The sequence below is a fragment of the Melospiza georgiana genome, chromosome 5 (genome assembly GCF_028018845.1).
Source record: "Melospiza georgiana isolate bMelGeo1 chromosome 5, bMelGeo1.pri, whole genome shotgun sequence".
In the NCBI taxonomy this organism is placed as follows: domain Eukaryota; kingdom Metazoa; phylum Chordata; class Aves; order Passeriformes; family Passerellidae; genus Melospiza; species Melospiza georgiana.
Window position 1 is genome coordinate 63,456,884 of NC_080434.1, and position 27,618 is coordinate 63,484,501.

The 27,618-nt window shown below is 44.3% G+C and overlaps 1 protein-coding gene across 1 annotated transcript in view; it reads left to right on the forward strand.

Annotated features, from left to right (window-relative positions):
• Positions 1–16,564: 16,564 nt before the first annotated feature.
• The window catches only part of RBPJ (recombination signal binding protein for immunoglobulin kappa J region), a 58,759-nt gene continuing 47,705 nt past the window's right edge, over positions 16,565–27,618 (forward strand). The window contains exon 1 of the mRNA XM_058024984.1: positions 16,565–16,576. The gene's annotated coding sequence lies outside the window, so the exon portion shown is untranslated. The remainder of the gene's footprint in view (positions 16,577–27,618) is intronic.

Consider the following 27,618-nt stretch of genomic DNA (forward strand, 5'->3'; position numbering starts at 1 on the left):
TCTTTGATCATAGAAAATTAGTCTGTTTTCCTGATTTGGCAAACCCATCGCTTTCTCTTTTTCAGAGAATTGAATCTAGGGGACTGGTTTTTCATAATTTTTAGGTGAAAGCCACAATTTTTAATCACTTGATAAAATAAAATCTACTCTTCTGAGTTGCATGTAAAGCACACATGTAAGGATTTCTCTGCTTACATAATGATTCAGTGCAGCTTGCCTTCTCTTTGCATCATAAACACACAGAACTTACCAGAGGTTGCTGGTCAGAAAAGTATACAAATACACATTTGAGTTTTATCATGCAAAATTGCTTGGTTTGCACACGAGAGAAAAATATGCAGCGCCTTCCCAAAGGCACAAAAATACAAATGATTGCCTATATATTTACCATTTTGGTTCAGAGCAGCAATGCAGTTTTGCAACAAATCCCAGCCCCCGACTGTTCCCATTTGCTGCGCGCTGGCTCAGCTCCCAGAGCAGTTTTGGTGCACAGAAGCCCTGAATTCCCTTTGCAGGGAACTAACCCAGAAGCTCTGCTCAGTGCACATGAAGTGCACTCCAGAGAGGATGTCATGAGTCCAAACCAAGCAGTGGCCTTTGGGCAGCTTTTGGGCAGCCTGCATGGGGAGAAGGGCCAATCCAATGGATCAAGTTAAAGGTAGCCTGAAGTTCAAATCCTTGTAATGTTTATAACAAACACACTGATTCTCAGCACTAACTACTTCAATATGGTGATCTGTTTCTGTTATGATGAGTTACTCGTTAATGTAATCAGAACCAGTCCATGAGACAAACATAAAAGGGAAAAAAATTCAAAAAGTATTAGATAGGTTTTTGCCCAGTATTTTGAGAGTTATCTCTATGTGTTTATTTATCATGCTGGCAGTTGCTCTACTCTTGCTAGTATCTCCTCCTATGACATAAAAAATACAGCTAAGATTTTAGAGATGAAGCAAGATACCTGTACTTTAATTTAGATGAAAAAAATTCTGAAATGGTAAATTTGAAAATACAGTACCAATTTTGATCTACTATACATGAACTGAACAAATGAAATAAAAAAAGAAAACACCTCATTCTTAACCTACTACACAATGGGTGATTCCTGATCAGACAGACATGATGGTGTCTCATTTTGCAACTACTTAATTATCTGTAGGTTCTTTCAAAATTATAACACCCAAGAACTCATTAATAAAAATATCACAAAAAATCAGTTCTACACTGTCTACTACTCCTACAGAGAAAGACAAATTGATCACTGATCTAAATACTGGGGATTGTGTAGACGCCATGGTTCATGCTCAAATTAAGTTTGCTTTGGAGAAACAGATTTTTTTTTTTAACCTAAGCAGTTTCTACTTTACAGGAATTATTACTCATGACTGAAAATAAGAGCTAAGAGAGCAAATGGAAGCATTTTATTTCAAACCCCTAAGATAAATGAGAATTTTAAGAAGGCTTTATTAATTGCAAAACTCCTGTCACCAGGACAGAAGCCTTCCTTGGCTTAAAAGGAAAAGCTCATGTATGATGATGACAGTGCAGTGCTCAAAGGCAAATGCATATAAATTGAGTTTAGTCACTTTCAACTTGGGCAATACAAAATCTACCCCCTTTCTGGATTCCTGGCTGATATTCCCTATTGAAACTAACAGCAACAGTCCTTTTCTTGTCTCAGTTTTTATGGAGCACTTCGCTGACCTTTCAGAAATTATGAAGAATTCCCAGAAAATCTGTAGATGCCAGTGCTCTCTCCCAAGCAATATTCCTTTTTGCATGTTACTGTACCAAGTAAGAGCAGCTATCTGGAGTGAAAAAGTTGGTGCTGAAGACACTGTGTTCACCCAGTATATGTTTCAGGGGATTTTAATTTGAAGGAGCTCGAGCTGGACCCATGAACTAAAAACTCCCTGAGTCATGTGAGGACATTTGGGAAGTCCCTTCCAGTATAATTGCTTTGTAACTAGCTTTGGTTCTGGCACTCCCAGATCTCCCTTCATCCTGAACAGGCAGCATAAGTGGGAACAGCTGGGAGATTAATGCGCCACAGGTATATCCCCTGAGCTGTGGCTACCCCTCTTGGATGTTCTACCTTATGACCAGTCAGACAGAGGCAAAAGAAATAAAACCCAGCTATGCTGCTTTGCTCTGAGCTCTTGGTGATACTCTGGTTCCACTCTGCTACACATTCTCATAGCCAGAGCAATGAAGTACAAGGGGAAGGAGAAAGCAAGCCAGCTGCCTTGCTTTATTTTGGGCAGCATTTTGGTTTCTTTCTGGGTTGTTTTGAGCAACAGTAAGGCACCATTCTCCTGACTAACAGGGCTCTTTAAATCTTTCTGCTTCTCTCAGAAACAGAGGATGAGGGTAGGAGCTGTCCCATTCACAATGCCATGTGGACCCCTGTGTGGTATCTGGCATCTTCCAGTCACTCAGTACTTCACAACAGTATTTGTGAAAGTAGGGGACTAAATTAAGCATGCCTGTATCTCAGAGAGGCAATGAAAGCAAACATTAGTAAAGTTTACCTCTTTTTCTCTAGTCTTCCTATCACAACTATACTGCTTGATAAAGCAGTGAAAGGGTGTCAAATATGACAAGGATGATTTATTTTTATTGCCCCTTTTGCAGTGATTAGCATATTTTTCTTTTGATTTTTGTCCTCCTGTCTTCAGTTGCTCCCTCATTCCCATTCAATTCTCCCCCCTTTTTTCCTTTCTCCCCCTTCCTTGTTTTGTTTCCCTCAGGTTCTTTCATTGTCACATTGTGCTCCTTCAAATGCCGCACACATTTTGTCAATGGAGCCTCTGTAGTGGCTGGAAACTGAGAAGACCCTGTGCTGCTGCTTGCCAGGCAGCGGGGGACCAGGGATTTCTCAGTTTCCAGCTGCTTTTGAAGCAGCACTGATTGGTTTCTCTTGCTGCTGCAGAAAAGGCTGGCACATGGGAGTAACAAATTCAGCATGTCCTTCTGGCCTGTTTTCAATAGATCTGCAAGTGCCAGAACAGAGATGGGGAGCAATTTGACACTGTCTGCTCAGCCACCCCTCTCTCTGTTTCCCAAAGCAACAGTCTCTCCCTTTGCCTTTCTACCAATTTTTCCTTAACTTCTGTGATTTCTCTCTCTCTGCCACATCTCTTTCCAGTCCACTACTACAGCTTAGGCAGAGTTTCTGTAGAACCTTAAAGACATTTTTCTCTTGTGCTACTTTTGCAGCATTTAATTTATTTTTGCAGTATTTAAGCTGAGCAAGCACAGTTCTATTGCTCAGTGAAGTGCTGCTCAATCACTAACACAATGCAATGGCCCAAAATGTGCAAGTAAAAACAAAGTAATAACAGCTGCATTTGTAATCAACATAAGGGACAAGTCAAAAGTTTCCTAAGTTTATTAAGGCAAGACAACCCTTTGAATAGTCCTTTTAGAAGATTTCTATAACAAAAAAAAAAAAAAAAAAAAAAAAAAAAAAAAAATAGAAACAAAACACCACAGACAATGGGAACATATTTAAATATTAAAAGCTTTTTCTCCCTCATGAAGTTTTAAGCCTCTCCAATATGTTTGAGGAACCTCCTACATGATACTTAGGAAATACAACTGCAAAGACTTCTTCAATTAGGCAAATTCAAGGGGCTAAAATACAATCTGTAAGTAGGCAGAGTAAGCAGTGAGAAGGGATGCAGTACAAAAGCAACAAAAGTCCATGTTAACCATATATAGTTAACTGCAGACAGAATTCAGAGAACAGGTAGGAAGAAGAGAGGTCAGTAGATTTGAAAATGAGTTCAAGGAAGGTATGTTAAGAAACAGCATGTAAATGGCCAGGGGGTAAAAATCAGGCCAAGGCTCCACCAGGCAGTAAATCTAAAGTTACAACAGTTAATCCCAGATCAAAAATGTCACTGTCCCTTGATGCAATGTATTCAGTTGGCACAGCTGAAGGTGAAAGATTAAATTTGTTCAAAAAGGCCATACCTTCCCTCTGTGCAATCTGAGTTTGATCAAACATCACTTCTTCAACAGTTGTCATTGATGCAGCATAAAGAATGAAGCTGGCAAGAACAGCCATGATGTGCACATATTCTGTGTGCTGTGTGACTCAACATGCTGTGCCTGATGTGGGCTGAATTTATGCTGCCCAGAGATGCAGTAACTTGCAGAATTACTCTTCACAAAAACATATCTACAACCTCAGAGATAAAAGATAATGTTAATGAAATAAAAGAGTCAAGATTAAAAGTTAAAATATTATTCTGGTCTAGATTTTCCCAACAGCTCATCTCCCACTTAAGTACCCAAACACAGAAGCTTCCACTCAGCCCCTGGATGCTGCAGGGTTTCAACATTAGACTCCTAAGGTTTATGCATAACTGGATACCCACTGGGCTGGACATGGTATAGATTTATTTCATCTAGGCAATTAAGAAAAATAAACTGAAATCTTTTTTCCTGAAATGATAGACTTACAACATGAAGTTAAGACTATGGTTTATCCAGGGCAGCATTTAAGTATGACACATATGATTGCAAAGGGTGGAATATGCCACCAATGAGAGCATGGTTTACAGGTAACATGTCACAGAACAAGAGTACCAACACAGTTGTACTGTTGATTGGTAAGCTTGAGTACCAATGAGTTGATTGTTCATTCTGTAAAAGCTTTATTTCTATCAGAAAACTTATTTTTTTAGTCAGAATGTATCTATTCTTGTGGTTTACATTTGCTAGTGACCACAAGACCTGTAAAGTGCCTCCTGAATACTGAAGCCCCTTATTTATCTGCAGGATACATGAGACCAGTTCTAAATTTCCCAGGCATTATATAAAAAATATCACAGTATCCTAGAATGGTTTGGGTTAAAAGGGACCTTAAAGCCCATCTAGTTGTTTTGGGCAGGGGCACCTTCTACTACAACAAGTTCCTCCATGTCTGGACTGTGTCCAGAAGGATGGCTGGGAAACCCAGACTGTTCCCTACACTAATCTAGTCCCTGGCTGGTAGAACAAAGCTTCCAGCAGGGGTACAAGCAGGCACTGAAACAAGATGATTTCCAAAATGTAGTGCCTCTCTATGGTGGAGTAGGCATACAGGACAATCACTTACATTTGACTATTAATGGAAATAACTTTCAGTATTTAATTACATCAATTACCTACAGGTTGAAGGCTTTCTGTCCTTTCATTTTATTAATAAATATAATATCCAAAGAGCCACTCTGCCAGCTTCCCATCCTCTGCCTTCTCCTCCCCAAAATTAGAGATACAAAATCATTTACACTTTGTGTACATTTTATTATGTAAATGCATCTAAGCTATACATTGACTGCTCTTGGGCAACTTTTACAGGACCAGATGGTAAACAAAATTATTTCTTTCAGTTCTGGCCCACTGCTGAAAGCCTGCCTAGCTGCAGTGCAAACTTGTGGAGTTCAGCTCTGTGTGGAATGGCTCAGGGCAAGTGTCCTCCAAGTACAGATATGTAACTGAGCTGGTGAGGCTCTCCAAGGAAGCAAGCAAAGGCTGCTGTGCATGCCCTCGCAGGCTCCAGAACCAGCTCTGCGGCTCCGGCAGCTGGGGTGTCCTGGTGCCAGTGAGGCCAGGAAGGTGGAGTCTGGAAGACATGCGTGTGCAGCTACCTGGAGGTCTCCTCTTCCATATCATGTTTCAGGCAAATCATCCAAGAAGGCTGTCAAACATTACATGGACTGGAGAGGTTTTATGCAAAAATGACGAGTGATGCTTAGTAAAAAAGCAACTGAGGACAGAACCTAACAAAAGTGTGTTTACTTGTGCCAAAACCACTAATTATCAGATGAAATGTCAAAGATTATGTATGTGGTAGTGCTGTGACAGACGCTGTAGCTATGTGAGGCAGGAACTACAGCAGTCCTTCGTGTGTTTTTGCTAGCACAGCATAGTTTCTAGTTATTTGGCAATGAGCCTCACTTGAAAAATGTTCTGGGTGCAGCTCCACCTGCCCTTTTCATAGCTTTCCAGAACTGCTGCCTATTTCTCTCACCCCATGCTGGCACTGCTGCCTGTTTTAACAGTGCTGATGCTGAGACCAAACTAATAAACTCACTAAATGCAGATGCCTCTGCACCGAGCATTCCATTTTGATGCGGCACCAAAACACTGGATGTAGCTCTGCAGCAAGCTAGCCCAGACCTAAAAGAAAGCCTGGACTTTTTATCTGTATGCCTTAATGTACTGCCAGCTAAGGCACCTCAAGCCCTAGGCCCCAAGGGTGTCAGGCCTGTACGTGTACGCTCAGCCAAGGGTGCAGGGCAGTGCTAAGTGAAAGGTTTGCAGCCCGACAGTAACTCCTGATGTGTCACCCCAGTGCTGGTGGAGCAGCCGTTTTTAGCAGGAGAAATGAATTACTCACTAGCTGTTGGGAGGCCGAAGAGATGCTAAAACTGCTCATTTGGTTTCAACATCACAGTGACACAGTTGTACTCATCCGGTTTCCAGGAACTGTTCAGTTTACGTCAGTCAGGGCTCTCCACATCTCGCTCCAGCACATGGCATAAGCCCCAGAAAAAGAGACCTGCATGGACAAGCTGGGGTAAGTGGCAGAGATTATCTTGCTGCTGTTACAGAATAACATATCCAAGTTTTCGATATTTACCATCAAAGCTTTTTCCATGTAACTGTTTTCTACAGAAGACTTTAACAATAGGAAGAGGAGAAGCACAGAGACTCAGGCACCCTTTCAGCAATGCTGCGTCAATTACAAATACAATGATCACTAGGCCTGGGCTTATTGGTGACAGTTTTTCTTCCCTTCAATTTGTGTTACGGCCTGAAATCACAAAGCTGTGATCCCCGAGAACCTCCTTTGTAATGCATATCAACTTTCGTTGTGCCCCTTTGTTCCCAATGTGATGGAGCATTGTGGTGCCTGTGTCCAGGGAGCAGGTTTGCTTTATTGTTCTTGTAAATATGTACTGCTGGGCGCAGCTCCGTGGAAGGCATTGAGTTTGTGCATGACTGACGCCGACCCGGACAACTGCTCTGACCCCCAGCAGATGGTGGTGCAGGGACTGCAATGATCTGGAAGTAATAGCATGTGCCATTTCTTTTTGTTTGGAACAGACAGCCAGACCCTGCATTTCCCTCCCCTGCGCAGCAACAGCTGTATATACAGTAGGGACCGGCGCACCCCTAACTGTCACTCCAGCCCTCCTCCTCCGACAGTAATCACAAAACCTTGGGCTCTGACACTGCATGGAGCTTAAACACTACATGAACACCACATGGCTCTTTCCAATGTTAATAAAATTGTGAGCACTGGGGCATAGATCAATTGCTTTCGTAGAGAAAAGTGAGCAATATTAAATATACCTACCACCCCTGAAATTAGACTTTGCAGTGATGGACTTGCTGGTTTTTTACCTCTGCACAGAAAAAGACAGGGTACAGGAGTCAGTATTAACTAATATTTTTAACTTTTAGACTACAAATAGCCTGTCTGCAGCCTAAATAAATTTTACTTGTCATTTGTATTTATCAGAGACCAAAATAAGTGTTTGTTTTGAAAGGAAGGTATAAAACGGGTGAAAGCCCACAAGTGATGTTTTCTCCAAGGCCATGGGAGATTTACTGCTTTGAAATTATATCAGAGCATTTTAATTTGATTCTGTAAGAGGCCAGATTTTTTATAACTCACTGTATATGAGGCAGCTCATCAGAGGTCAGAAATGACAAATTATAGCATGATGGAGTTAATAATCACCCACTCTATGTCTGGCCTGTGCTTCCAGTCCCCATAAAATTGTCCTGACGGTCCAGAAGGGAAGTTCCCTGGGATGGATGCAGCAACTGCTCCATGCTCCTCCCCTCTCAGCCCTAGCAGAGATGGCTCTCAAAGAAAGGGCTGAAAACCGGGTGCACTCTAAACATTGTATTTCTGGCTGCTATAATGCTTCTGGGAGGCTTTCAGCTGGCAGGTCAAAAACCAGCAGACTTGCAGCACTCAAAATGAGGAACAAAGGTAGGGTAGGAGTAATAGCAAGGAAATCCTTTAGACTTTTTCCCCACTTTATACTGGCATAAACACCTTTTGAGGATTTTATACACAAGACCCACAAGCTATGAGCCCATGTTCTAACTGTGAGACCATTCCTCTGAAAGAGGAAATGTTGTTTAATTCAGTGCTATCTCCCTATTTAAGTGCAGAATGAGGAGACCAGTTCTGGGTTTGCCTCTCTGAATATCCCCACATTACTGAAATATTCCTGGGGGAACCAGAGTCTCCCAGGGCACAGCATCACAACACTGCTATCAGGTTATGCAGCCTCTGTTGCTGGGCTGGTAGCTGAGATGTCTCATTATCTTTAATTTAAATATTTCATCCTAGACCTGAGAAACGACCTTGTAAAGTTTGCTGAGACCAGCTTAATTCTTGACAAGCCCCCATCTTTTGAAGAAAAAGCAATGTTAGGAAATCCCTGCTCCCAGTGTAAAACCACCTTGGGTTGACCACACATCAGGGTTGGGTGAAGAGAAAAATCTTTGAATTTCTCTTTGTATGACATTTAATGAAAATTATTGTTCAGTCTGAATTCCTTTCAGACTTTCCTCATCTTGATTCTAGCAGCACTACCTCAAACAACAAACACTTGAACAGAAGTAGGTTTACTTTCTTGACTAATCCCATTAGCTTTAATGAGACTAATCACACTAGTCAAATTATGCATGTGGTTAGTTCTTGGCAAGGTCAGTGCCAGTAATGAGGGGAAAAACAAACTGATAATGAAACTGTGAGTAATAAGAATGTCTGGATATCTGCATTTCTAGAAAAGATATGGCTGTCTGGAACATTAAAAATGAAACACCACTTGTTAAGGTTAAAGAAGAGAGAGTGTATCCTGAACCAAGAATGACAGTAAATAAAATGATAGAGAAATTATTTAAGTAATTATCATCCATGACATGTCTTCAGTCACCTCCATAACAATTATAAGATCATCACCTTAGTTGTGGCTTATCTGTTCATCCATTCATTTATATGAAATTCATCAATATGATATCCAAGCACTAATGAACTTTAGCATTAAAAGGTCATGTGTAATTCTCTAAGAGGAAAAAATTCAAAAGGTGTCAGCCACTCTGGATCTGAGCACTATTCTCAGGCAATTTTTATGGAATTTATTTTCACTAGTTCCAACCAAAGATAGTCTGTCTCTTTTCAGGAGGATTATGGAAAATGGTCTATGGAACCGCAAAATGAGAGCAGAATGAAAGCTAGACTAAGTCCACAACAACTAGAACTTTTGTAACCCAAATAGAAATCAACATGGCAGTATTACAAGTTAAATATTTTTTAGGATTACATGTTCTTTGGTGATGCCTTTAGACTATCTTCTGTTTCAAGATTGTTTAACTTCCTAAATAATTTAAATAAACAGCCCCCAAATAAGTATTGTCTTTATAGACCACAGCCATGGACAGTCTGTAAGCTACTAAACACAAAATCAGTTTAACTTCTCTATATAGGACAAGAATGAGGTTTACCTGTCACTGAATTCTCCAGAGAGCATTTATGTGGTATTGAGCTTTACACCTGTGAATCAATTAATTTCATAACTCCTCTCTCTATAGAAAGAATTCCTGTGTGCACATATTTGCATGTAGAATTACAGGTTAAGGATTTCTGTCCATATTTCCTCCTCTGACACACTGTGTGTCACTGGGACAAGGGCTTTCCTAATACATAGTAAAATGGGATGGTTTACAATGGCAAATGGGTTATTAGTAATAGTTTTATCAAGAGGTCATGTGCAGTTTGTGGCTTTCTTTTATAGTAGGCTGATGAGTTCTTTTTTTGCACCTTGGTATAGTTACTCTGAAATTTCCTTAAGCATTGTTCTGTTACATATTCCCTGTAAGAAAAATGTGTATAATTAAGAGTGTGTAATTCTCTTGTGTTTTGTAGAATCAAATGAGTTTTCATTCTTTGTTTCTGAAAAACACATTTTACTTACAGATAGAGGTGAAGTCTGTCAGCATATATTTTCTCAAAGAACATAATGAATGAGAGACCAGACTAGCTGAAAAAATCAGCTCTAACTCAGTCACTAAATTACAGACTTGGGGTTGAGTGTAGATGTGAATTGATACACATCAGGAAAACAACAGAACTGCAACAGCACCTCTGATCAAAATGTTTTCCTGCAAAAAGCATCTGTATTCACACCAATTCAGAATATTGCAAAATCTATTTGTATTTATATATGAATAAAATCAATAAAACATCTGGAGTCATATAATCTTTAAATCTTCCTTTTATTTTGTTAATTATTTGTGATAATTCACAGTCAAATCAACTAGTTCAATCTTCCTCATTTTCTTGATTTCAAGAGGATGCAAATAACTTCCTTAGGTGTCTTCAGCTCACAGTCAGTCCTACACAGATCAGACAGACTGAAAAGAAGCTGTATCTTCTCCTGTACGTTTTGGAAACGTGGAAATTTTTACAGTTTATCCTGCTGTACTCCTTGTAATGAATGACTTTGTAATCCTGCATCCTGTGGTTCAATCTCAGAGCTGCTTTGGTGCGTGCACACATTAGCCATGGCAGAAGGTCAGGGCAGCACAGCACCCAGCTGCTGGAACACCAAGGCAGTGCCCAGGGAACCCCTGCTCTGCTGCTGCCTGTGAATGCAGGGACTGGCACTGCCCTGCCTGTGAATGTTGGGTGCTGGGGATGGCACTGCCCTGCCTGTGAATGCTGGGTGCAGGGGCTGGCACTGCCCTGCCTGTGAATGTTGGGTGCTGGGGATGGCACTGCCCTGCCTGTGAATGCTGGGTGCAGGGGCTGGCACTGCCCTGCCTGTGAATGTTGGGTGCTGGGGCTGGCACTGCCCTGCCTGTGAATGCTGGGTGCTGGGGCTGGCAGTGCCCTCACTGTCAATGCTGGGTGCTGGGGCTGGCACTGCCCTCACTGTGAATGCTGGGTGCTGGGGATGGCACTGCCCTGTCTGTGAATGATGGGTGCTGGGGCTGGCACTGCCCTGCCTGTCAATGCTGGGTGCAGGGGCTGGCACTGCCCTGTCAATGCTGGGTGCAGGGGCTGGCACTGCCCTGTCAATGCTGGGTGCAGGGGCTGGCACTGCCCTCACTGTGAATGCTGGGTGCAGGAGCTGGCACTGCCCTGCCTGTAAATGCTGAGTGCTGGGGCTGGCACTGCCCTGCCTATCAATGCTGGGTGCTGGGGCTGGCACTGCCCTGCCTATCAATGCTGGGTGCTGGGGCTGGCACTGCCCTGCCTGTGAATGCTGGGTGCAGGGGCTGGCACTGCCCTGCCTGTGAATGCTGGTGCTGGGGCTGGCACTGCCCTGCCTGTCAGTGCTGGGTGCAGGGGCTGGCACTGCCCTCACTGTGAATGATGGGTGCTGGGGCTGGCACTGCCCTGCCTGTCAGTGCTGGGTGCTGGGGCTGGCACTGCCCTGTCTGTGAATGTTGGGTGCAGGGGCTGGCACTGCCCTGTCTGTGAATGCTGGGTGCAGGGGCTGGCACTGCCCTGCCTGTCAATGCTGGGTGCAGGGGCTGGCACTGCCCTGCCTGTCAATGCTGGGTGCTGGGGCTGGCACTGCCCTGCCTGTCAATGCTGGGTGCAGGGGCTGGCACTGCCCTGCCTGTCAATGCTGGGTGCTGGGGCTGGCACTGCCCTGCCTGTCAATGCTGGGTGCAGGGGCTGGCACTGCCCTGCCTGTCAATGCTGGGTGCTGGGGCTGGCACTGCCCTGCCTGTCAATGCTGGGTGCAGGGGCTGGCAGTACCCGGTGTGTGGTGGGCAGGCTCTGCCAGCCCCCAGGACATTTCAGCCTCCTGGGATGGATGATTCACTGAGGTCTGGTGGTCCCTGCAGGGGCACCCTGAGGGTGAGACACTGTGCCAGCCAGCACTGCAGAGGGCTGTGTATGGGAGGCAGGGCTCAGGGAATAACTGGTGCCACACTTACCTGGTGGACAGGCATGGTGCACGAGGGCAGGAATGCTGTGTGGGAGAGGAGCACTCTTTGAAGAGCCCAGTAAAACTAAGGAGGGATACAGGGTAGTTTACATGCAAACTGACAAAACATTTCACCCAATGGAAAATAAATGAAGATACTATTCTAGGGTGGGGTGAGGATCAAATTTTAATACAACTCAAAGTGTCTTAGCTAGGCTATTCTAGAAAACTATTTAAAACTAAGAGGTTATAGGAGTCAGTCATCAAGCTGTTCACACTGTTAACCTATATAACCATATGATGTTATTACTGTTAACCTCATCTTCCCTCCCTCTCTTCCTTTCTGATGTTTCCTATACCCCTTGCTTCTTGTCTTTACATTAAAAGAACACTCTGGGAAGGGACTGTACTTGCTTTCAAGGCAACACCACAGCAAGGGCCAAGCTTGACCATAGCCTCTGGGGACTCCCACATCAAGGTATACTTACACCTGAGCCCACATTACGGCACAGATTCAGATTTTTTCTTTGCTCTACCATCCTCTTTCAGACTATGACACACAAGCAAAAACTATTTAACAATGCTCCTGCTGCAGACTGCTAACACTGCTAATTAGCCTATTCTTTCTCGTCATCCTTAAGACAATGTTGCACATTCTCTGAGCTGTGTTGAACATCAGCATCCATTTCAAGGAGCAGACACTTTTGACACCGAGCAGGCTGGCTAACAGCTAAAGCGATAACTTTTGTTGGCACCTACACCGCAGTTCAGATCTCAGAGATGTTCTGTGGGCAGCTGCCTGTTGAGTTGCTTTCCTAGACATGCGATTGAACCACACTGTGCATCCTGTGCTTATGAAATCCCAGCAGGGCTGTATCACAGTACCTACCACTAGAATGTGTGATTTACACCACCTACAAACTGCAACATCTCAAGATAAACCTGCTCCTTATAATGAAGATCCAGTTAACTGTGGTTCTCACTACCTACAATGCTTTTTAAGGTCACTGAGTTTTAAATAGCTGGGATTTTACAGGACACACTGTGAGATGTTTTTTTTAAGACAGGCTGATCTGAGACGGAGACTCTTGTCCCATTGTCCCTCTCTCATGTGTTTGTGCTAAGCACATAAGAAACTTGGGATTACTTCTACACGAAAGTGTGCAGGTCTTTTGTTTTCTCATCTTTCTCCAAACCAGTGAGGTGGGAAGCAGTTGCCAAATGACAGCCATATTAATTAGCTAGTGCTGTGCCCAACGGAATGAGCTTAGGGGAAACCCAGAGCCAAGGCTGAGCTGGAGAAAGTTTGGTCTGGACTGGTCAAACAAGCTGTTGAAATCTTTGGCATGGTTATCACAGCTTGCATCTCCTGCTCCCTGCTCATGCCCGCCCTCCTCCTCCAAAGCTGGCCTGCTTGAGCACTGCTGGCCAGCAGCTCCTGGCTGCAGTACCACTGGTGGGACACTCCAGGCCAAAAGACCTCCTCCTCACCCACACAGAAGGCCTAACAATTCCATGGGCTGGTGCTAGGCTCCTTTCTTTCCTCCTCTTTCCACACAAGGCAAGACTGAGAGGAGAATCCTATGGATTCCCAAGATGAAGCTGCTGAGATCCACTGAGCACTGCCAAGTGGCTCTGCCCACATACACACCTGCTGGTGAATCCAAGTTCCAGGTAGTCCTGTCCCCCAGCTGACAGGTGAGAGCAAACTGGATTTCCTTCATCATCAGCCTTCCATTTTCAGAGGTCACCAATGATTCTGAGCACCCAGCTGGAGTCACCTGGCAGGGCATCTGCTTGGAACACGGGTGAGGCCCAACACCTGTGGAAATCACATCCTTCAAAGCTGCCTCCAGCTGTGATTCTCCAAATTGTCTCTGAAGTGACAGGCCTGATTCAGAGCCCTTTTGACAGCCTCAGCTGAGCTTAAATAAAAAAGTCAAACTACTGATTTGCATAGCAAACACAAAAATTTAAATGGTGCAAACCTGGTATTTAAATTTTTCTACCTCAGCTCTGGAAGTGCTTATATTTGTTACAGGCCAGAAGGTGAGGTCTAGTTCCCTGAGGTAGTGGATGCTTTCAGTTTCCAATAAAGTCAGCAGAAATTGTTCACACTCTATGTGAAATACAAACTTTTAGCAGCAAGAAGAAAATTCAATGCATAAACTATATTAAAAAAACCTTTAGGCTTACTATCTTTTCTTCCATCAGCTACTCATATGAGGTTCAAGCTATTGTTTTTGATTTGAATAGTATTCCTGGCCTTTTGAACTGCAGATAATTTATAATTTAAGAAAACAAAATCAATGGTTATTTGTTTTATAATGTACTGCTGTCAGTGATGGAAAGGACTACAATGGTTTCTATGATTATTAATTCTTCAAAATAATATACCTGCTCCAGTATCCAATTAATCTGGTTATTAATCAAAGTGCCTTAATTATAAATTATTAAAGGAGGCCAGACACTGCAGATTATTGTGTGCTATATTTTTAGATTTTCCAGTTTGATTCAAAACACACTAAAAGAGGGGCCTCATAAAATAACCATCTAGAGACAGTCCATGGCAAACATTCAGAAACTATTCTTAATGGAATGGAGTTAGCATGAGCTGAGATCATTCTTTAGCCTTGGGAGAAAAAAAAGAAAAAAAAAAAAAAAAAAAAAAAAAAAAAAAAAAAAAGAGAGAGATGTTTTTAGGAAGAGATTTCCAAAGGGATTACGAGTTGCTCTTTGCAAACAATACAGAGGATTTCCAGTATGCATTGTGCTTTTGCCGAGAACTGTGCGTACAAGGGAGCCAATCAAAGTCCTCCTGTGTCTAATGAGGAGGGGGAAATCATGATGGGGAAAGTCCCTTAATGACAGGAGACAATAGCTGTTTGTAGTGACACGTACAGAAAACTGTCACCAAGGAATCTCTCCAAACGTGATTTTACTTATCTGAGACATTATTCACTGAATTAGCATAAGCAGTGAAGTGTGTATGTGGGCGAGAAATCTGAAATCTTATTCATGGGATCACTGAAATGTTATTTTTTCCCCGTAATTTCAAAGACAGCAGAGGTACAGAGCTAACGTAATAAAAAAGATGTGGGCTTTGGAATCTCAGCAATCTTTAAATAAATGTAGCATTTGTCCCCAAGTTAGCCTGACGTGCTATACGAAACACAGAGGAAGCTGAAACAGAAGTCTTGATGTAAAAGGATTAGTTTTCAAATTTGGGTCTCCTAATGGACAAAGAGACCAACACCCTGAAGGGGTAATGTTGTCAAATAAATCCAAAATTGGGGTCTTCTTTTTGTGCAGTGCCAAAACGCCGGAGCACACGGCGGCAGCTCGGAGGGGAGACACCGCCTGTGGCCGTGCCCACACGCGGCCGCCTGCGGCCACAGGGCCCGCTCGGCTGCTGGGACCCTGCCAGACTCCCCGGCTTCTGTTTGCTAAACAAACGCATCTTACGCACTTCAGCTGCACATGAAAACAAAATTATGAAACAGGGCTTTTAATGTAAAACCCACTTCTAATAAAAAATTCTGTTAACAATTCCACGTAAGGAACCCAAGAGGTCTTCCTAAACGCTGTCCCTCCACATCCCAGCCTCCTGCTCTTTTCATTCACGTTTGACAGAGTTCCCTCCGCCCTGTCCTGGTTCCCAGCCCCGATGGCGCCTCAGCCCCGATGGCGCCTCAGCCCCGATGGCGCCTCAGCCCCGATGGCGCCTCAGCCCCGATGGCGCCTCAGCCCCGATGGCGCCTCAGCCCCGATGGCGCCTCAGCCCCGATGGCGCCTCAGCCCCGATGGCGCCTCAGCCCCGATGGCGCCTCAGCCCCGATGGCGCCTCAGCCCCGATGGCGCCTCAGCCCCGATGGCGCCTCAGCCCCGATGGCGCCTCAGCCCCGATGGCGCCTCAGCCCCGATGGCGCCTCAGCCCCGATGGCGCCTCAGCCCCGATGGCGCCTCAGCCCCGATGGCGCCTCAGCCCCGATGGCGCCTCAGCCCCGATGGCGCCTCAGCCCCGATGGCGCCTCAGCCCCGATGGCGCCTCAGCCCCGATGGCGCCTCAGCCCCGATGGCGCCTCAGCCCCGATGGCGCCGCCGCGGGGTCTCGGGCCGCGCACGTGCCGGGCCCGCGGGCAGCACGAGGCGGGCTGCCCCACGCGCGCTCCCCGCGGGGGTGCGGGGCGGAGGCGGTGCCGGCCGTGGGCGATCCCCGCGCGCCAGCGGCGGCCCCGCCCCGCCCCTCCCTCCGAGCCCCGAATGGCTCCTCCCCCTCCGCCCCTCCTCGCGCCGGCGGGGGCGGGACGCGCGAGCGGGCAGAGGGAATCCCTCGGCTTCCCCTGAGCGCGCTTCGCTCTCGCGAGACTTGCGCCGCTCTCCGCATGCCGGCAGGCGCCGGGCTCTCGCGAGAGCGGCGCGGTTCCCACGCCCGGGCTGTTGTGTCTGAGAGGAGAAGCCCGGGCGCTGAGTGGGCGGGGCGCACCGCCCCCCCCCGCCCCGCGCGTGTCTCGCGGGCCCGCGCACGCGCGCTCCGGGCCGCGGGGAGGGGGGCGCTCTCGCGAGAGTAGGAGTTTTGGCGAGAGTTTGTGGAAGATGGCGCCTGTTGTGACAGGGTGAGTGCGGGGCGTTCGCGGCGCCCGCCGGAGCCGCCGCCGCCCGGGGCTGCCTGGGCGAGGCCGCGCCGCGCCCGCCCGCTCGCTCCTCGGCCGCCGCTCGAGGGCACGGGGGACTGCCCTCCGGACGGCCCGCGGGCGGGCCCTGCGGCGCAAACCTCGTGGGGCTGGGGTCCCGCCGGGTGGGCGCACGGAGGAGGCGCCCCGGGTGCCGGCCCGGCAGCGGCCGCGCTCTCCGGCCGCCCCGCGGCGCGGGAGCCCCGGCGCGTCCGGGCGCTCACTTTGCTTTCCCTCTCTCCGGCACGGACACGCCGGTCGGGACTCCGTGCGGGGTCAGTGCTCATCCCGGCCGCTTCGGAGCGGGTCCCGCTCGGAGGGCTCCCAGGGGAGCGGCGGAGCCCAGCTGGGAGGGGACCTGGGGCTGCCACGGGCTGCTCTCCCTTCTCGGTCGTCCCGCAGTAGGCGGGGGTCCTCCAGGCTCCCCCGGCTGCGGACGGGGAGCGCTGGGACAAAGGCTTTTGCTGCCGTGGTTGGAAGTTGAGCGCGGGCCCCCAGCGCCCCTCGCACGGCGGGCCCGGCCCGGCGCTGTCACTGGCGGCGGGGCGCTCCCGGGCGCGGGCGGCTCTCCGCCCCTGCGAGCAGGACACCCGCTCCGGCAGCCTGCGCCGCCGGGCTTCCCTTCCTCTGCGCACCATTCCCAGCGCTTTGTTGAGTTTTAGCTGCCTTCCTTCAAATGCTGCGGTGCAGGGAAGGGTAGCAGCCTCCCTGCGCCACTAAGCCACGCTGGATCATAATGAATGGTAGTCTCCATCCCTTTCAACCACACTGGGTAATACTTAATCATGGCTAGCCAGCTGCAGCATGTGTCACTGTAATAAGTGACACCCTCTTAGCCACCTACAGCTGATGAATAATAGCAGAGCCACTGCTGGTGTACAGTACGCAATCACACCTGCAGTGTCACATTGCACGTTGCCATCCTTGCCACATCTCGATTGCTGCTGCTTATTTCGACTGCCGGATCCTTAATTTTGGACTACGTGGAGCAAGTGTGACCTCCCTCTATGTGTTGAGGGAAGAGACAGTCAGGAGAAGAACAGGCTGTTTCTGTACTCCACCTGTTTGTTCCAAATGAAATTTTGTCTTGTTAAAGTACTTCTGGGTCTTTCTAAAACGTGGACCTTATTTTAAGATTTCACAGTGTGTCTGTGACCTTCTGTCTTCCCTGTGGGATTACATTGTCTACAGCATTGGCTCTGTGGTTAGAGAGCAACAGCCTGCTTGGGGGTGGGGTGGGGTTGGTGGTTGATGCTTTTGTTCTCGTGGAGAAGGTAGCATTATGGTATTTTGTTGTTTTGATTAGCTGCAATAGTGTTTCCAACTCCTCACTCTTGTTTGTGAAAAACTAAATTGAAACTTTTGCTTGATTTCAGTCCTGATGAAGGTATCTTGTGGCTGATATACAATTTCCCAATTAAATGTTCTTTAGGGAAGCTAATCTTGTTTGTTATGATTCCTGGAGTGTACTAGTTTAGAGGTTGGGCTTGAAAGAAGGGAAGAAATGCTTTTGAAGTTTGTTACAAAGTTAGCCTGTGCTCCAGTTGGCAATTAAGTTTTTCCACATTTCTATTAGTTTACTCATCTGAATATTTGGGTTCCATTTCCTTTTGTTTATTGATTATTACAGGATTGTCAGAAGTGTTGTCATGTTTGTGACATTAGTTTTATCCTTTTCAGATGTCTCTTAAAATGTTGACAAAACAACTGTGGATTATTTTTAAAACAGTGATCAAATAATCAGAGCATTAGAAAAAATACCATTTTAATGAGAGTGAAATGGTTGTTTGTAGTTTAGAATTTTATGCTACATTTATTGTTTAAACCTATAAGTCAAATAATTCTCTGGAAAAAAAATTGTTTTCTTATTGTTAAATACTTCCAGTGTAGATGAAATGAAATATGCTAACTTTTGTTAATGTTGTAGATATATTGCATTAAGGAGCCTAATTTTTTATTTTTTTATTAAATGACCTGTTTTTGGAGTATGACTCTAATGCTGAGTTGTCTTTGTGTATTAGGATCAAAAATTGATGGTTCTCCAGTAGCTGATTGATATTTTTTTTTCCAGATGGTTAGAATAAGGAGTTTTCTTTTGGGAAAAACTTACGTGGACAAGGGGAAAAAAAGTGTTTGAAATTAAAAAGCAGTAGCTGAAGAATGTAATATGCAAATCCTGCATTGTGTTTGAATGGGCATCACATGGGCACTCAAACTTTGAGGTAAAGCTCAAGCCTCTTTTGCAGTCAGTGTTACCTGAATGAGAAGGGTGGTTATTTTTTTTTCATGTGAAAACTGTATGCCTGAGCTTAAGTTTTGGTACACAAGTTTATGCAGTGTTGGAATGGAATAGTAGGAATTTCCTGCAGCAGTTTTGGGGGGCAGGCAGAGTTTGTTGTGCTTTGTGTTGGCAGCATGTGGCACCCTCGTGCTGCTGCCTCACAAGGAGCGTTTGCATTGAACTCGTGCAGTGTGACAGTGTGACAGGGTGAGCTGTGCAGGGTGACAGACTGGGCTGGGCAGTGTGACAGGGTGACAGGCTGGGCTGTGCAGGGTGACAGTGTGACAGGCTGGGCTGTGCAGTGTGACAGGCTGGGCTGTGCAGGGTGACAGGCTAAGCTGTGCAGGGTGACAGGCTGGGCTGTGCAGGGTGACAGGCTGGGCTGTGCAGGGTGACAGGCTGGGCTGTGCAGGGTGACAGGCTGGGCTGTGCAGGGTGACAGGGTGAGCTGTGCAGGGTGACAGGCTGGGCTGTGCAGGGTGACAGGCTGGGCTGTGCAGGGTGACAGGCTGGGCTGTGCAGTGTGACAGGCTGGGCTGTGCAGGGTGACAGGCTGGGCTGTGCAGGGTGACAGGGTGAGCTGTGCAGGGTGACAGGCTGGGCTGTGCAGGGTGACAGGCTGGGCTGTGCAGGGTGACAGGCTGGGCTGTGCAGTGTGACAGGCTGAGCTGTGCAGGGTGACAGGCTGAGCTGTGCAGGGTGACAGGCTGAGCTGTGCAGGGTGACAGGCTGGGCTGTGCAGGGTGACAGCCTGAACTGGGCAGTGTGACAGGCTGGGCTGTGCAGGGTGACAGTGTGACAGGCTGGGCTGTGCAGGGTGACAGGCTGGGCTGTGCAGGGTGACAGACTGGGCTGGGCAGTGTGACAGGGTGACAGGCTGGGCTGTGCAGTGTGACAGGCTGGGCTGGGCAGTGTGACAGGCTGGGCTGTGCAGGGTGACAGGCTGGGCTGTGCAGGGTGACAGGGTGAGCTGGGCAGTGTCAGAGCCAGATACAGGGAGAAAGTGAGCAGCAACATCAGACAAGGAACTTGGGAGGAGTTACTATTGACAACTACTGTTTCGAAGTGGATAATTTATGGCTGGGTTTATAGGATAGTATTTTTGGGGTTTTGTGGAGTATTTTTGGTTTTGGTTGGGAACAATGTAGGGAAATACCTTTTTAAGATTACAAAATTAATGAAAATGCTTCTTTAATTATATTTTGAGTGCAAACCACTTGTTTCTAAATAATTGTTATACTGCAAAAATACCTGTAGGCATCCATTAGCTTGAAAATTGCCATGCTAGGTCTGATAAAGCTATATGACAGAGAAAATCTCTGGTGCCATGAACTTAATTTTGTAATTTTACAGTGACATAAAGTATGCAGTGGTGTCTTCTTAGGAGCCTGGGACAACCTGATCTTTAAAATACTAGAATCCAACTCAGAAATAACAGATGGAAATCATAAATAGCAGGCATTGTCTTAAGTACTTGATTACCAGTTAAAACCTCTGTAATAGCAGTATGCAATATAGCATTTGGATTATTTTTCTAACATGTTGAGAAGCCTTGGAAAAGACAAAAATAATTTGAGTAGGCTTCTTGCTGGTATGATGCTGGTTTTCCATAGGCACTGCACAGTAGAAAATTGTTTTAGTCACATTTCTAAGTAACAAGCTATTCAAGTTCCATGTCTGAATTAGTCATCCTGGAGTTCAGTGGTTATGAGGGGTGTCCTGACCCAGAATGCTCAATGATTTAAGGGTGAGGGAAGACTCATGAGATCTGTGGTGGCACAGGAGAATGTTTGGCATGGGTGCTGTGAATTTTAGGGCAGTAGTGTTGATGTGACGGCCATATGGTCATTTTGTTTCTTTGTTTTTAATGAGAAATATGAAAAAAACTTGGAGGAGGTTTTTGAAAGAGGGTGCTGCTTCATGGAGCTCTCCCAACCCCAAGGGCAAGAGAAAAGAAGTTCAGAGGTGAAAATAGAACAGTTCACCAGAATTTTAACCTCATCTACATCCTGATTAGTAATTTTAGAATGAGGACCTTGAGCAGTGAGGGTCTTGAAATAGAGAGTGAAGTGGATGCTGCTCAGGAAGTGAGATGGGGAAGGACTTGTGTGGTCTGGCTGTAGGCTAAAAGTGTGGAGAGAGGAATGTTCATAAGGATCAATCCTGGATCTTGAAAGATGAGGAAGATTTCCTCACTATTTCACCTGCGAACTTCTGTGGTCACATGATAGAATTTCAGCTACTAGAGGGAAATCTTAGTGATGTGTTGGCCATTGCTAGGATCCCAACAGCAGGCTATTTCTAGGACCTCTAGAGGACAAGCCAGGTTGGAGAGCTAATGCTTAGTTAAGTTCAGGACTTGCAGTAGTGGGAAGGAGACTGAGGCAGTGGTGGAATGAATGTGACCTGTGTGTTTGTGCTGAGACTGAGCTGATTGTGAGGCTGCAGTGTGGGGAAAGACACTCAGGCTGGGGTGTTGACTTGGACAAGCACAGGAGAGAGGGAGTAGGAAGAATATTTCTGATTCATGGTTGAATCTGAATCCTGGCCCTGGACTGAGTGAAGACAATTGGAAAGGGATGCAAGAGCAGAGCCTAGGAAGTGATTAATAAAATAATACAGGTGAATGAGGAGGCTCCTTCAGGAGGATGCACTGAAAGAACAGAGTGGTAAGGGATGAGTCATGAGAGCAGCAATGCCAAGGGAATGAGGGAGAGTTATTTCTGGAAAAGAAACATTGCTGGTAGTCTGGGTGATTGACAGGCCAAGGAAGAGAACAAATACGTGTTGATTCTGGTCATCATAGAGTGAGGCTGCAGGAGGTGTTAGAATGCTGTCAGTGATGTTTAAGGAGTGGAAACAGGACGATGTAGACTATGGGACTAGAGTTCATGGATGAGTTCTTCAGGCTACAGTTTTTACTGTCACTGAAGGTTTTAACAGTGCTCATTAAGATTTGAGTAGTAGTACAACTACAGCTATTGTGTTGTGCATGTGCACCTGATGAGTGTTAAAGATTGGGAAAAACTTGTTCACAATCAAATGAGTAGATGGCTTTGTGTGACTAACATTTAAATTGTTACCAAGGAGCAAGAGCAGTCAAGTCAGACTATTGGGAAATCCTTGTGAGCAATATATTCTTGGAGGAGTCTTCTGAAATGCTGGCAAATACTCTTTTTAACCTTTTAACCTTCTGCTTTCAGTAGAAGCGATTTTATGGAGTTAAAGTCTTAATTTGGATTTTATTTGCTTTTGCTGTGTATTCACTGTGTTAAGTAGCTCTTTGTTGTTTGACTTATTCTGGTTGATACAGAGCACAAAGAAAGTTTGAAAATAATCTTTCTATAGCTTGATTTCTCCAGAAATAATCTGTAGACTGTTGTATTTGGCATAGCATGTGTGTGCTTGCTACAGCCAATTAAAAGGCAATATCCTTTGCTGATATCTCTTTGCAAAAATAGTTCTCTTTAAAGTATTGTTCTGTACTATGAATTGCATAATGATCATGGGTTTGTGAATGAGAGTGAGTTTTTTCCCTCTGATTTGCTAATTTCTATTTTGCAGTAGTAACTTATTTTAGGACTATTTTTCATTATTTTGAACTCCAATTTCTGTGTTTAAAAAAACTGTGAAAAGAAGAGCAAGTAGCCTGTAGGTGTGTATAAAGTCTTTCTAAAAGACTTGTGGTGCCTTCAGAGGCAAAGATTTTGAGGAAAGGTTTTATAGTTGCTAATTCATTGTTGGTGAAGATTACAGTTATGGTGCAGTGCATGCCTGTTCTGTGCTGTGTTTGGTTTTAGATAAACTTGAAAAGATAGGTTGTCATTTGAATTTTTAAAATGCATATTTAATACAAACAAGTATTCTCTTATGCAGTTTGTTAGAATCTCTGGGATGAAGAATGTAGTTTATGCACAGTATTGGTTTGACATTTGGAGACCAAATAATGCTGGCAGAATTCTGAAGTTTCAGGACATCAATTTTCTGTGTTCATAATACTTGCAAATTCTTCCTAAATTCTTTGGATGGTAATTGCAAGCAAATTATTAACTGAACTATATGGCACTAATGTGCTGAAATATTGCTTGAAAGAGCATTTCACAGGGAAGGTGTATTTTAAGTGTTGGGATTTTTTTAATTTATTATTTCAATGTTTCTAAAAATTGAACAATTGTGTATGCTGGCTTTTATAGAATTACTTACTTTCTTCTTTATGTGTAGGTGAAAAAGAGAAAGAAATAAATGTCCCTAGCTGTATTGTCAGGTGAAATCTTAATTCTGTTGACAGAAGTGGATATGCCTTTTAACTGTATGGTATTTCAAGGCAGTTTTATAAGTATAAATTATATTCTTGATCTCAGTGAACTTCCATTATTTTTATGTGGAAATGCTTAAAGCATTATAATGTCATACACTTCATCCTTACCTTGAAATAATTGTATTAATTAACAATTAAGATTATATATGGTAAGGAAATAATATAGAATTATGGTTATCTTTTATAATGTAAAAATTCAGAAAAGAAAACAGCCAATACATTTCATTGAAGAAGAAATTGTTAATATAAGCAGTTTCCATATCTCTGTATTCTTACTGAGTCTTGGAAAAGTAAGGGCTAAACTTAGAGTTTCTCATTTCCTGGGGTTCTACTTATGTGGTGTTCTTTACTTATATTTTGTGTATGTATTTTGTGGTTGCTACCTTTTACAAAAAGAATGAAGTAACCTTTCCAAACTGAGGAAACACTTTTGTCACCTTTGCTGTGTCACATCACAGCCATTTTTCAGAGCCTGTTTACACTGTTAAAATAATTTCATTTTCCAAAAAATACTTCATGCTCTTCAACTGCACTTTAGTTATCCAGATGGTGGCATATGGCCATGTATCCTCTTGCTCTTATGCTTGTAAATGTATAAACTACATATTTGTGGTGGCAAATTTTTTACCAAGAAAGAAAAGAATGCAAGAGTTTCAGTATGTACCATGTGAGAAGTCTCTTGATTGTGCTCGCAGATTTCAATCCTTACAACAGACAGACCATTATTTTATATATATAATAGATTCTAATATTATGTATTTATTACAATTCTATATAAAATGTAAAATAAAGAGAGATTAAGATAAACACTGATTTTTAAATTTTTTTTAAAAGTTTGACTGATCTGTAAAATTTTATTTTAATATAAAATTGCTATCATGTTTTACTGTTTAATTAATAAGATTTTTTAGTGAATGACATGCTGCTGGGACGTGATTTTTCTCTCTAAAGCAGCCTGTACACTTCAATCGACAGCATGTGTCTTCAGGAAGCTTGTGAGGCTGTTTTGAGGATGTCTTTTTATGTTGAAAAAATGTTTTATTTGTGCTGAATTGAAGTATGTATTTCCATTGTTATTTAAACTGAGAGTGATCAGCTGCAGAGTGATCTTGGCCGGTTAGAGGGCTGGGCAATCACCAGATGTGAAATTTAACAAGGGTGAGTGCCAGGGATGGGGCAGCTGTGGATGTGCATAGCCTGGGGATGGGGCTGGAAGGGGACCTGGGGGTCCTGGCTGGCAGAACGTTGATCCTGAGCCAGCAGTGCCCTGGCAGCCAGGAGGGCAGAGCGTGTCCTGGGGGGCACCAGGCACAGCAGGGCCAGCAGGGCAAGGGAGGGATTGTCCTGCTCTGCTCTGGGCTGGGGCAGTTCTGGGCACCACAGTGTAAGAGAGATGTAGAGCTTTAGAGAGCATCCAGAGGAGCACTGTGAAGGTGGTGAAGGGTCTGGAGGAGAAGTCATTTGAGGAAAGACTGAGATCAGCTGTCTTAGTCTGGAGGAGACCAGGAGGAGACCTCATCACAGCCTAGAGCTTTCTCACAGGAGGAAGCAGAGGGGCAGGCACTGATCTCTTCTCTGGTGACCACTGACAGGACAAAAGGAAATGGCCTGTATTTATGTCAGGAGAGGTTTGGGTTGGACATTAGGAAAAGGCTCCCCAAGGAAGTGGTCACAGCACCAAGCCTGAGTGAGCTCAAGAAGCATCTGGACAATGATTTCAAGGCACACGGTGTGTATCTGGGGGAGTCGTGCACAGGGCCGGGAACTCGGCTTGATGATCCTGGTGGATCCCTCCCAGCTTAGGGTGTTCTATGACTCTAAAGTTGTTTACATGCTTCACTTGGAAAACATGAAGACCTTACAGTGGTTGTGGTTATAGCTTTTCTTCATTTGTTTCTTATTCAGGAGCAAGAGTTTATCTCCATTTTGTTGTCCTGCATGACTAGTTTGTATGCAGTGGTATTTCATCAGTGCATTGAAAATCCACAACACTTTCTCAAATAGGCAACAAGCTCTGTTGGCAACTAATAATTTTTAGTGGCTCTGTGTGAGATCATACCTGGTTCTTCATTTAATTTTTCTACTTTTCCTAGGTTAAATTAAAGATATATACTGCAATGGATTCTAGTTGGCATTTTGGTTATTAATGTAATTTCTTATAGTTATTTGAGTGGAGGAATGAATACCTAAATTTTTTCCTTTATGAGTACAGACAAATATAGACATTTTTCTGAATGTGCCATAAAAAATGTCCTTCTGCTTTTATTCTTGGTAACATTGCTTGGTCTGTAGGAAGTTTCATCTGCTGCACTTTGTTTTTTTCAAAGCCATACTTGTGGCATATTTTAGTGTGTGGTGTTTTGGGAGATTACCAGGAAAAGTTGGTATCGAAATGAAACTTGATCAGGCTGCTGTGAAATGCAGAATTTTCCAAGCCTAAAGAGGGAATTGAATTGTGCAAAATACTGGTTCCTGATTTTTGCCGAACCATAGAAACTGCACGGAATAAAAGATACTCTTCAGAAAATATCCTGCTTCCTTTTCCTGGCAGCTCTTATTTTTACTCTGTAATGTAATTTTGTCTGGGAGCAGTGGCAGAGGGTCTTGCAGACAATGTTTACAAGTTGCAAATTGTGGATTAGGAGCTACCAGTGTAGAAAATAAGGTTAAAGTTGTTTGTTTAGCAGAAGAATTTGTGAAACTAAGCTTTTCTCAGTTATGGATTACAGGGGAGGTTGTCTTGGTAAGGGATGTTACTGCTTTCAGTGTGATCTTACATAAAGGGAGCTTCAAAATGAAGGTCTAGAGTCTTGGAGGTGCTTGTGCACGTCTGAGATTATGCCATTGTGGAAGAGTTCTAAGGCTGGGCAGAATAAATAATAATTAGCCTTACTCAGTTATTGTTGTTCCAGCCGTCTGCGTAAAAGCTCCTCATGTCCTGAACGTGAAAAAATAAGCACAAAACCCCAGTGACTTGCCAAGGTCAGACAGATTCTGTGGAGAGGTGGAAATAGAATTACTATCTCCTGCCTCTGTTCTTGTACTTGGTGTAGTTATGGGCTGTCTGCTGGGTTTTGACAGGTGACATCATGTTGTCTCTCCCAACTGCGGCCGTGAAAGCTGGTCAGGAGAAATCAGACTTCCTTAGGTTTTTCATCTGCATAACAGAAAGGTATGGTAAATAAGACTTGAGTGACTGTATTCATCATTAATGTGTTCTGGCTAGAGTGGGTGATAATAGAGTGGGCACTGGAGAGGTGCTGCTCTTACACAGTTGAGACAAATGCTGTGGTTAGGGCTCGACCACTAGATAAATGTGCCATGTAATAAAATGAGCTGCACTGTGCTGTTGCCATGTCTTTATACTGCAGGAGAAATTACTCTGCATAGCTGCTTATTTTCAAAATTGAAAATATTTCACTACTTTCCAAATCTGCCACCCAGCTCTGGTTTCAGTGGTGAGTGTCAGAATTCAGGAAAGAAAAGGCTTTGGTAAGAGACTGCAGTTATTCTGCATGTGTGTGCTTCTTTTCATGCTTAGTTTTGTAGTAGATAAACATGACGACTAGTAAAATCCTCAATAATGTAATATCTTCCAGAAGTTGTGGAGATATATCAAAACAATTTTGGACATGTCGTTTTGTCCAAGTATTTTTTTTTGGCCAAATTCTTTTATTCTACTGTTCAGTACTTCTTTGTCAGCATTGAGTCCTGGGGTGTTGTTGGTTTGGTGTAGTTTGTTGGGGGTTTGTTTGGTTTTGTGGTTGGTTGGTTGGGGTTTTGTTTGTGTTGTTTTTGTTTGTGTGGGGGGTTTTTGTTTATTTTTTAAAATTTACTTTTGCATTCCAGTTTTTTTTATTTGCTGTTGTGTGGTTGGTGTTGCTTTTCGTTTGTTTATGTGCGCGTTACAATTTTCTCACTAAGTCACAGAGAGCAGTTAACCAAAATAAGTATTTGGGGTAAGGCTTCCTCTTTGAGAGAGGCTTGTAGCACTCCTGATGTATTGTGACAAATTGTTTTAGTCAGCACAGATGATACTGAGATGGAATTCTGATCACAAGATAGAAGCTCAAGGGATCTTTTGTAAGTACTAAAGTTACAAGAGTGCCTTCCTCTGTTAATTGTTTTGCTGTTGATTATGGAGGTAAGGTGTCTCTTAGTTTGTAAGAGTGATAGAAGAATGTGTTAAACAGAGAGAAAAAACCAGGCAGTTCTCTAGAGCTAAAGCAAATTTCTTGCTCCAAGAGTCACCTAAAGGAGGAAAGGCATGAAAACCTATTCTGATAATCTGTTTTAATTAATAATATAGATGTTGGCCGGGCTCATGTTCAGCTTTGATAATACAGTAAATAAGATTAGTGTTCCCAGTGCTTACGTTTAGATAGC